This window comes from Rutidosis leptorrhynchoides, chromosome 11 (genome assembly GCF_046630445.1).
Source record: "Rutidosis leptorrhynchoides isolate AG116_Rl617_1_P2 chromosome 11, CSIRO_AGI_Rlap_v1, whole genome shotgun sequence".
Classification (NCBI taxonomy): Eukaryota; Viridiplantae; Streptophyta; class Magnoliopsida; order Asterales; family Asteraceae; genus Rutidosis; species Rutidosis leptorrhynchoides.
The window spans coordinates 194,830,982-194,841,247 of NC_092343.1; positions in this window are offsets into that span (position 1 = coordinate 194,830,982).

Consider the following 10,266-nt stretch of genomic DNA (forward strand, 5'->3'; position numbering starts at 1 on the left):
AAGACTTGGCCACTGGTTGATTCACGAACCTATAACAATATATACATGTATATCAAAGTATGTTCAAAATATATTTACAACACTTTTAATATATTTTGATGTTTTAAGTTTATTAAGTCAGCTGTCCTCGTTAATAACCTACAACTAGTTGTCCACAGTTAGATGTACAGAAATAAATCGATAAATATTATCTTGAATCAATCCACGACCCAGTGTATACGTATCTCAGTATTGATCACAACTCAAACTATATATATTTTGGAATCAACCTCAACCCTGTATAGCTAACTCCAACATTCACATATAGAGTGTCTATGGTTGTTCCGAAATATATATAGATGTGTCGACATGATAGGTCGAAACATTGTATACGTGTCTATGGTATCTCAAGATTACATAATATACAATACAAGTTGATTAAGTTATGGTTGGAATAGATTTGTTACCAATTTTCACGTAGCTAAAATGAGAAAAATTATCCAATCTTGTTTTACCCATAAATTCTTCATTTTAAATCCGTTTTGAGTGAATAAAATTGCTATGGTTTCATATTGAACTCTATTTTATGAATCTAAACAGAAAAAGTATAGGTTTATATTCGGAAAAATAAGTTACAAGTCGTTTTTGTAAAGGTAGTCATTTCAGTCGAAAGAGCGACGTCTAGATGACCATTTTAGAAAACATACTTCCACTTTGAGTTTAACCATAATTTTTGGATATAGTTTCATGTTCATAATAAAAATCATTTTCTCAGAATAACAACTTTTAAATCAAAGTTTATCATAGTTTTTAATTAACTAACCCAAAACAGCCCGCGGTGTTACTACGACGGCGTAAATCCGGTTTTACGGTGTTTTTCGTGTTTCCAGGTTTTAAATCATTAAGTTAGCATATCATATAGATATAGAACATGTGTTTAGTTGATTTTAAAAGTCAAGTTAGAAGGATTAACTTTTGTTTGCGAACAAGTTTAGAATTAACTAAACTATGTTCTAGTGATTACAAGTTTAAACCTTCGAATAAGATAGCTTTATATGTATGAATCGAATGATGTTATGAACATCATTACTACCTTAAGTTCCTTGGATAAACCTACTGTAAAAGAGAAAAATAGATCTAGCTTCAATGGATCCTTGGATGGCTCGAAGTTCTTGAAGCAGAATCATGACACGAAAACAAGTTCAAGTAAGATCATCACTTGAAATAAGATTGTTATAGTTATAGAAATTGAACCAAAGTTTGAATATGATTATTACCTTGTATTAGAATGATAACCTACTGTAAGAAATAAAGATTTCTTGAGGTTGGATGATCACCTTACAAGATTGGAAGTGAGCTAGCAAACTTGAAAGTATTCTTGATTTTATGAAACTAGAACTTTTGGAATTTATGAAGAACACTTAGAACTTGAAGATAGAACTTGAGAGAGATCAATTAGATGAAGAAAATTGAAGAATGAAAGTGTTTGTAGGTGTTTTTGGTCGTTGGTGTATGGATTAGATATAAAGGATATGTAATTTTGTTTTCATGTAAATAAGTCATGAATGATTACTCATATTTTTGTAATTTTATGAGATATTTCATGCTAGTTGCCAAATGATGGTTCCCACATGTGTTAGGTGACTCACATGGGCTGCTAAGAGCTGATCATTGGAGTGTATATACCAATAGTACATACATCTAAAAGCTGTGTATTGTACGAGTACGAATACGGGTGCATACGAGTAGAATTGTTGATGAAACTGAACGAGGATGTAATTGTAAGCATTTTTGTTAAGTAGAAGTATTTTGATAAGTGTCTTGAAGTCTTTCAAAAGTGTATGAATACATATTAAAACACTACATGTATATACATTTTAACTGAGTCGTTAAGTCATCGTTAGTCGTTACATGTAAATGTTGTTTTGAAACCTTTAGGTTAACGATCTTGTTAAATGTTGTTAACCCAATGTTTATAATATCAAAATAGATTTTAAATTATTATATTATCATGATATTATGATGTACGAATATCTCTTAATATGATATATGTACATTAAATGTCGTTACAACGATAATCGTTACATATATGTCTCGTTTCAAAATCATTAAGTTAGTAGTCTTGTTTTTACATATGTAGTTCATTGTTAATATAATTAATGATATGTTTACTTATCATAATATCATGTTAACTATATATATAACCATATATATGTCATCATATAGTTTTTACAAGTTTTAACGTTCGTGAATCACCGGTCAACTTGGGTGGTCAATTGTCTATATGAAACCTATTTCAATTAATCAAGTCTTAACAAGTTTGATTGCTTAACATGTTGGAAACATTTAATCATGTAAATATCAATCTCAATTAATATATATAAACATGGAAAAGTTCGGGTCACTACATATTGAAGATATACAGCGGTTTTGGTGGGGTTCATCCGGAATAGCAACAACACGTCATTCTCTTAACACTATAATTCAATCCCTAATCATCATTCTTTATTAAAGCAAATGGGTTGTGGGGTTCGGTTTTAATAAGGAAACAACAAACACCATTTTTAACTTACAGCTCACCATTCCATTATTATTGTTATTCGTTAAGTTAGAAACAAAACAATTCATGGGTGTGCCTAATTGGATACTTTCTCTTTTACAGCTCATCATCCAACCTAATTACTATATTTATCACTACACATAATTATTGTAGCTTCATTTATATCCTTTACGTTTAACAACAGAAAATAATACGTACTGCAGTAGCAACAGCCAAAGTCGAGCAACATTTGTCGGTGGTCTCGAGAAGTTTATAAGTGGGTTTGATCGAAAACAAGAAGTAGTTGTAGTAGTTCGCAGGTAGTGATGATTTGATGATAGTGGCGTTGGTTTGGTCATCGAAACTGAAACAGATATATGGTGTTGTCGTGGATTGATTGTTCAAGAGATAAAAAAATGAAGAGAGGGAAAGGGAGAAGTGAGAGAAATGGTTTTGATTTGCTATTTCTTGGTGGTTATGGTTTCGTGGAGAAAAAGGATTAAGCGGGGTATATGTAACGAGCAAAAGGATTCGAGGGTGATGAAAGTTTCATCAAGAAGGTGATGGTGATCGAGAAGAAAAGTGAAATGGTGTGTTTTCAGTTGTCATGGTGGTGATCAAAAGAAACACGAATGAATATAGCAGGTGATGATGAGGTTTCATATAACTCATGTAAGTGTATATGTATACATATATAATTAGATAGGTAAGGTTATATAATGATGATGAATTAATTGTGGTTTTAAGGGTGGCGAAATGGTGTTGTTGTCGAAACCATAATATGATGTATGTATATGAATATACCAAGTCATCTAAGTTTAATTCATGAATTCTTTTCTTTCATTATTGTTTGATGATGTATCAATAATCAATCGAGTTTGTATTGTAGTGATGAGGACATCGACATGTAACAAGAATCAGACAGGAAGTACAGAATTTCCAATCAGGAGAAATAAAAATATTTAACAGATAGCTACATTCAACTGACTTTGTATTGAAGTGTGGATTTGGATTTGATATGTAGCAGATCAGAAAGAAGAGGACAGAAGAAAGAAGTAAGAGTACATAAAGCGTGAGCACGATGGGTGACAGAATTTGGATTGTTCCTGTGATTAAATTCTGATTGGTACTAAATGAATCAATTATCTACAGCATTGAAAAGGATCGACATCTGAATACGCTCCTGTGTTTAGATTTATATATATCAGATATGATTTAAAAAAATGCGTATAACTCTGTAATTATATAAGTATATAGCTGTATTTATATATATGTATATCTGTATATGTATTTTCATATGTATATAACAGTATTTTGTATATTTATATGTATTTATATATATATCTGTGATAATATACTTGTTTATGTAATTTAATTTTAACTAATATTAATAATTGTTAATATATTAATGATAATAATGTTGTTAACATTTGTAATAATAAGAATACTAATATTAATAACAATAATAATAGAAATAATAATAGGTTTAATATGAAAATGATAATATCATTATTTACGATACTAAATTATATATTTCAAATAAAAATAATAATTTTAATAGTAGTGATATTAATATTATTAATGATAATAATAATATTAATAATAACAATATTATAACAATTTATATATATGTGTCAATTTCATATTATAGATTATATACATTTCAAATGATATTAATAATACTAGTATTGACATTAATATTGAAAGTAATGGCAATATTATTATAGTATCTATAGTTATACATGTATTACATATATGTATTATTACTAATGTAATATTTATTATTCATATAGTATATCCTATAATAACTTTTATTTATTATCCATTATTTCTAAGATTACATTATATTAGACATCACATATATTTATAATTAGATTCACTTTTGATAATAACTTAATGATTTTATTTTATTATTTTATATTTTCATTTATATATATATATATATATATATATATATATATATATATATATTTAATTACATATTACTTACAAAACAATTTGTTCGTGAATCATCGGGGATGGTCAAAGGGTAATTGACTACATGAATATAATTTCAGAAATTTTGAGATTCAACATTACAGACTTTGCTTATCATGTCGGAATCATATACAGATTTAAGTTTAAATTTTGTTCGAAATTTCCGGGTCACTACATTGGGTTAGTGATGAACATAAAACCCAAATTGTTAGTGTTTTGGGGGGTTTTTGGGTAAGTTTGGGTCATGAGGACTCAAAGATGACTAACCTAGGGTTTTGAAATACTAAATGTGTTTAGGAGTCTTAGATTGGTTAGTTAACTAATAGCACACCTAGATGTCATGTAAGTGGGTATTATTTAGGTATGTGGTGACCCAGATGGGTGTGTAAACCTTGAAATGGGTCAAACGAGTCCATGATGACCTAAGTTGTCTTACGAGTGTGGAAAATGCGATAACCTTGTGTTAAAATGTATTTTAAGACCATATTTGGCTAGTGTTAGGGTTTTGGCAAAATTGACCCGATGTTAAGGGTAAGTGTGCAAATGGGTCGAAGTTGCACCAAGGGTCAAAATGACATTAGGATGGTTAGCAAGTTGGTTAACCAACTTGAGTTTGTGATTGATTATATGCATAATGTAATAGGTACGTTACATTGAAGGTTGCAAGCTCGGTTATCTTTCACAAAAGACTTTAAGGTGAGTGGAATAATTATATGCGTAGGTATATAATGTATTTATTTGTTGTAACGTGAGATGTGAAGTGTCGAAGTGTTAAGACACCACGTTTTACGTGAAAGAACCCGTTCATATACATTATAAACGATTCACAATAGTTGATTACATCACGAGGTACTTGACCTCTATATGATACATTTTACAAACATTGCATTCGTTTTTAAAAGACAAACTTTCATTACATCGAAAGTTGACGACATGCATACCATTTCATAATATATCCAACTATAATTGACTTAATAATAATCTTGATGAACTCAACGACTCGAATGCAACGTCTTTTGAAATATGTCATGAATGACTCCAAATAATATCTCTAAAATGAGCAAATGCACAGTGAAAGATTTCCTTAATACCTGAGAATAAACATGCTTTAAAGTGTCAACCAAAAGGTTGGTGAGTTCATTAGTTTAATCATAATCATTCATTTTCATCATTTTAATAGACCACAAGATTTCATATATTGACACGCGTAACTCGCGAATTAAAATTCATTCATATGGTGAACACTTGGTAACCGACCTTAACAGGATGCATATAGAATATCCCCATTATTCCGGGACTCACATCGGACATGATAAATCGAAGTACTAAAGTAGTTCAAATTCTCTGACTGGGGCTTGTTAGTGCCCATAGATCTATCTTTAGGATTCGCGTCAATTGGTGGCATTTATAATAAACACCAATTCTTAGGCTACCAAGCTAAAAAGGGGCATATTCGGTTTGACAATCCAACCATAGAATGTAGTTTCGATCACTTGTGTCTATTTCGTAAAGCATTTATAAAAGCAGCGCATGTATTCTCAGTCTCAAAAATATATATTGCAAAAGCATTTAAAAATGGAGCAAATGAAACTCACTATATTGTATTTTGTAGTAAAAATACATATGACGAAACTGAACAATGCAGGGTTGGCCTCGGATTCACGAACCTATATCATTTATATATACATTAACACACATAATTGTAATCGAACAAATTTATATATTATTTTTAGTGATATGATTTATATGCTTCATTGATTCTTTTATTAATATTAATATAATAAATTCTTATTAAGGTAGTTTAATTATAATATTTATCATTCATTAATAATAAGAACTTATATTAAGGTTTATTTGATTATATATATATATATATATATATATATATATATATATATATATATATATATATATATATATATATATATATATATATATATATATATATATATATTAATAAAATTTATATATAGTTTAATGAATATCATTTTAACGATAAAATATAGTATTATGTATTATAATTGTAATGTATTTTTGTATAATATATATTTGCAATAATAATAATAATAATAATAATAATAATAATAATAACAGTGATAATAATAATAATAATAATAATAATAATAATAATAATAATAATAATAATAATAATAATAATAAAAATAATGATAGCAATAATAATTTTTAACAATACTAATAATAATAATAAAAATGACAATTTTAATAAAAATGATAATTTTAGTAATAACGATGCTTCAATTAATAATAATAATACTTTTACTAATAATGATCATTTTAATAATAATGATAACAACAATAATATCAATAATGTTAATAATAATAATAATAATAATATTAATTATAATAATAATAATGAGTAATAAGTAAACTACCTCAAAAAGTAGTCCTAAAAAAAATTGCCCAAGTCCGGGTTTGAACCCGTGACGTCCCGCTAACCCGAAAACATCCTTAACCACCTGAGCTATCCAGTTTTTTTTCTAATCATAGTCACCCAACGCCTTTATTTAACCCTTATATTCGTCACGGCCCAATACAGTACAGGATCACGGCCCAACAGCAAGCACAAGCCCAACAGCAGCTTTTATTGCTACTAAAAAAATAATGGCGTCCCCTAGTTTCGAACCCGTGAACTATAGCTCAACATACAACTTCTTAACCACTGCACCATCAATTTGTATCTGTCTTAATTAGGATTTTAAATCCTATTAACTAGTTTCCTGTAATCATTTTTCTTCCTAACATCAACTATAATCATCATTATCTCATCATCTATATGTATCATCATAATCATAATCACCATCATATATAATTCATCGCGTATCATCACAATTATCATGCATATCGTAACTTATCATCACGTAATCATCATTCCTAATCTCGTCATCATCCTTTTATTTCGTTAACTCGTCAACCATTAATATTCCGATCACCATAATAATAATACCCGCTATCATCATAAACGCCATCATCATATTCATACTATCATTTAAATTAATATTTGATCATTCTAATTTTTGTTACAGCCATCGATCCCCTCCACATTTTAAACATCATCTTCTTCTCATCTTCATGATTTAATTATACTACAGCCCAAATATAGTCCATTAACTAAACAAGCCTATGGCCCAACAATATAAATGTACACAGCCCAATATTAACTACGAACCCAATTAAATAACCCCTAGTTCGATGTTATATCTAAACAGATTCAATTACCAGTACTTTTTATTATGGTGGGTTCTTATTGTCAGGAAATTAGCATATTCGCTGTAACCTCATAGCCATCATCATTCAATATTCTAATTCTAATATTTATTATTTTAATCTTTTATAACTGTATTGTACTCGTACCGTGAGTAAATAGATGGCAGACACAGAAATCACGTATAGCAGTAGGAAGCAGAAGTGAACGAGAAACACAATGATGATCTTGGTTGTGGTTTCGAAGAAACAGAAAGCATTTTTTATTAAAGGGTGGCAGTTTGGTTTTAATTCGAACTGAATAATGGTGCACCGGGTTGTGGCGGTAGACGGTGGTTCATGGTGGTGGAGAATGGTGGCGGTTAAGATGGTGACGAAGTGGTGGTGACATGGGTTATCGATGGCTTTTGGTTACAAGGTGGTGAAGTGGGTTTCAATGAAATAAGGATTTTTGAGAGTGAGATGGTGATGGTGATGGTTATGGTGTCATGGTTGTTCGGACTGCAATAACAGAAAACGAGTAACATATACATATGATGATGGTGGGGGTGTACTACGGTCGTGACTGGTGGCTTACAGCCGTTGAGGTGACGATTTGAATGATGGTTCACGATGGTGTGTATTTGTAAAGAGAGAAGGTTATGGTTTATTTGAAGTGGTGTTTGGGTGTGCTATGAAAACAGAAACGAACGAAACGATCCACAACCTACATGTTCTTCGGTTATGTTCGGGTGCTTTGATCAACAAGACAAGAGACAGGAATAATATAATGAGCATTAGTATTATATCAGATAACTTGTGAGCATGTGAGATTTGATGGTGGTAATGAGTTTGCTCGAAAAGAACACAAGAAAGATAGCAACGGTAGTAGGTGATCATGGTTTGATTAATATAACCAGAATAGATGGTGATTGATTCGGTTGTTTGGCAAAATAGATACAAGAAACAAGAAAGAAAATAATATATAATGTTAAAAGTTGTTGAGTGTGTTCAATGTATATGCATATATCGAATATATACAACTGTAATATGATCCTAATAATTAAATATAATAATATAATAATAATTATAATATAATATAGAATTTAAAACGTGCAACTAGTTAGCCGTCGCCTATTACGGACTAAATTTCGTACTCCATTATTAAACAGTGGCGGATAAAAGTGTTCAGAAAAATCCCATATTTTTAAATTAACTATATTTATTTATTTTGGTCATTATGGTATAAAATTTGATCATTAATTTATTAAATAAAAATTACATCAACTGTCCCTCTCATTTATGGGTGAAATATAAAAAGTGTTAAAATTTAACAAATAGTTCATAAATACATTTTTAATAAGCCTACAATTTATAGAACTCATTTTCGTATAACCGTTTATTTTAAAATTACATAAGTTTGAATTTAACTTGCTTAATATCAATCGAAACATCAAACGAGTATTACAATTATTTAATATTTATTTTTAATATACTTTATTTATATATAGAGATATATTTTAAATAATAATAATTATAATATCCTATTTTTATTTTACTTTACATAAATAAATTTTAGTAACAACAACATACAATATTTAAAATTATGTTTCCAATTATTATTTATATATGTATATATATATATATATATATACACACCTATCAAGTTACAATTAATTGTTCGTGAATCATCGGAATTGGTCGAAGGTCAAATGATTTCATAAAATAGTTCAAAAATTTTGAAATTCAATTTAACAGACTTTGCTTATCATGTTGATACCATATAAAGATTAAGTTTAAATTTGGTCAGAAATTTCCGGATCGTCACATCACGTGACGGGTGAAGCGTCGAGGTGTTAAGACGCCACTCGGGGTGAAGCATCGAGGTGTTAAGATGCCACCTAGGAGTGAAGTGCTGAGGTGTTAAGGCACCGCTCCATAAGTTAAAGGGTGAAGCATCGAGGTGTTAAGATGTCACCCGAGGGTTTAGTGATACGAGGTGTTAAGTACACTAACGGATGTTATGAACACCGAAGGCCTTTCGCGAGTGCCATTCCCTTGTACCATTGGTTAACCATGGTTATTATGTTGTAGCAAAAGCATATTACACTGTTCGAGTTATATGTATGCTATTGTTGTGCTAGCTTGTGGTATCGGGGGTTAATAGCTTTGTATTTGAGATGATAAGCTAATTGTGTTGCTAGCTTGTATGTGGTATATGTGTAAGTATTTGCAAGTAGGTATATTATATATGTATGTGTATAATTATTGCATTTACTAAGCGTTTTGCTTACCCTCTCGTTGTTTACCCTTTTTAGGCTCCGACGTGGATAAGGGCAAAGGTATTCGATTGGATTAGAGGCCTCCCGCTCGTTTTGGATAGGGGACGCTTTTGGAAAGTTTAGTTATTGAAGTTTGGCCAATATATGGGTAGTTTAACCCCAAACACCATGCTCTAGGTGTCGTTTGGAATTTAAACTCTTATGGTCGAAACTCGTAATTTTGAACGAAATTCGTAAAACGGCTGATGTGGGCCCGATGTTGTAAAACTTGATTTTATTGTGGAAATC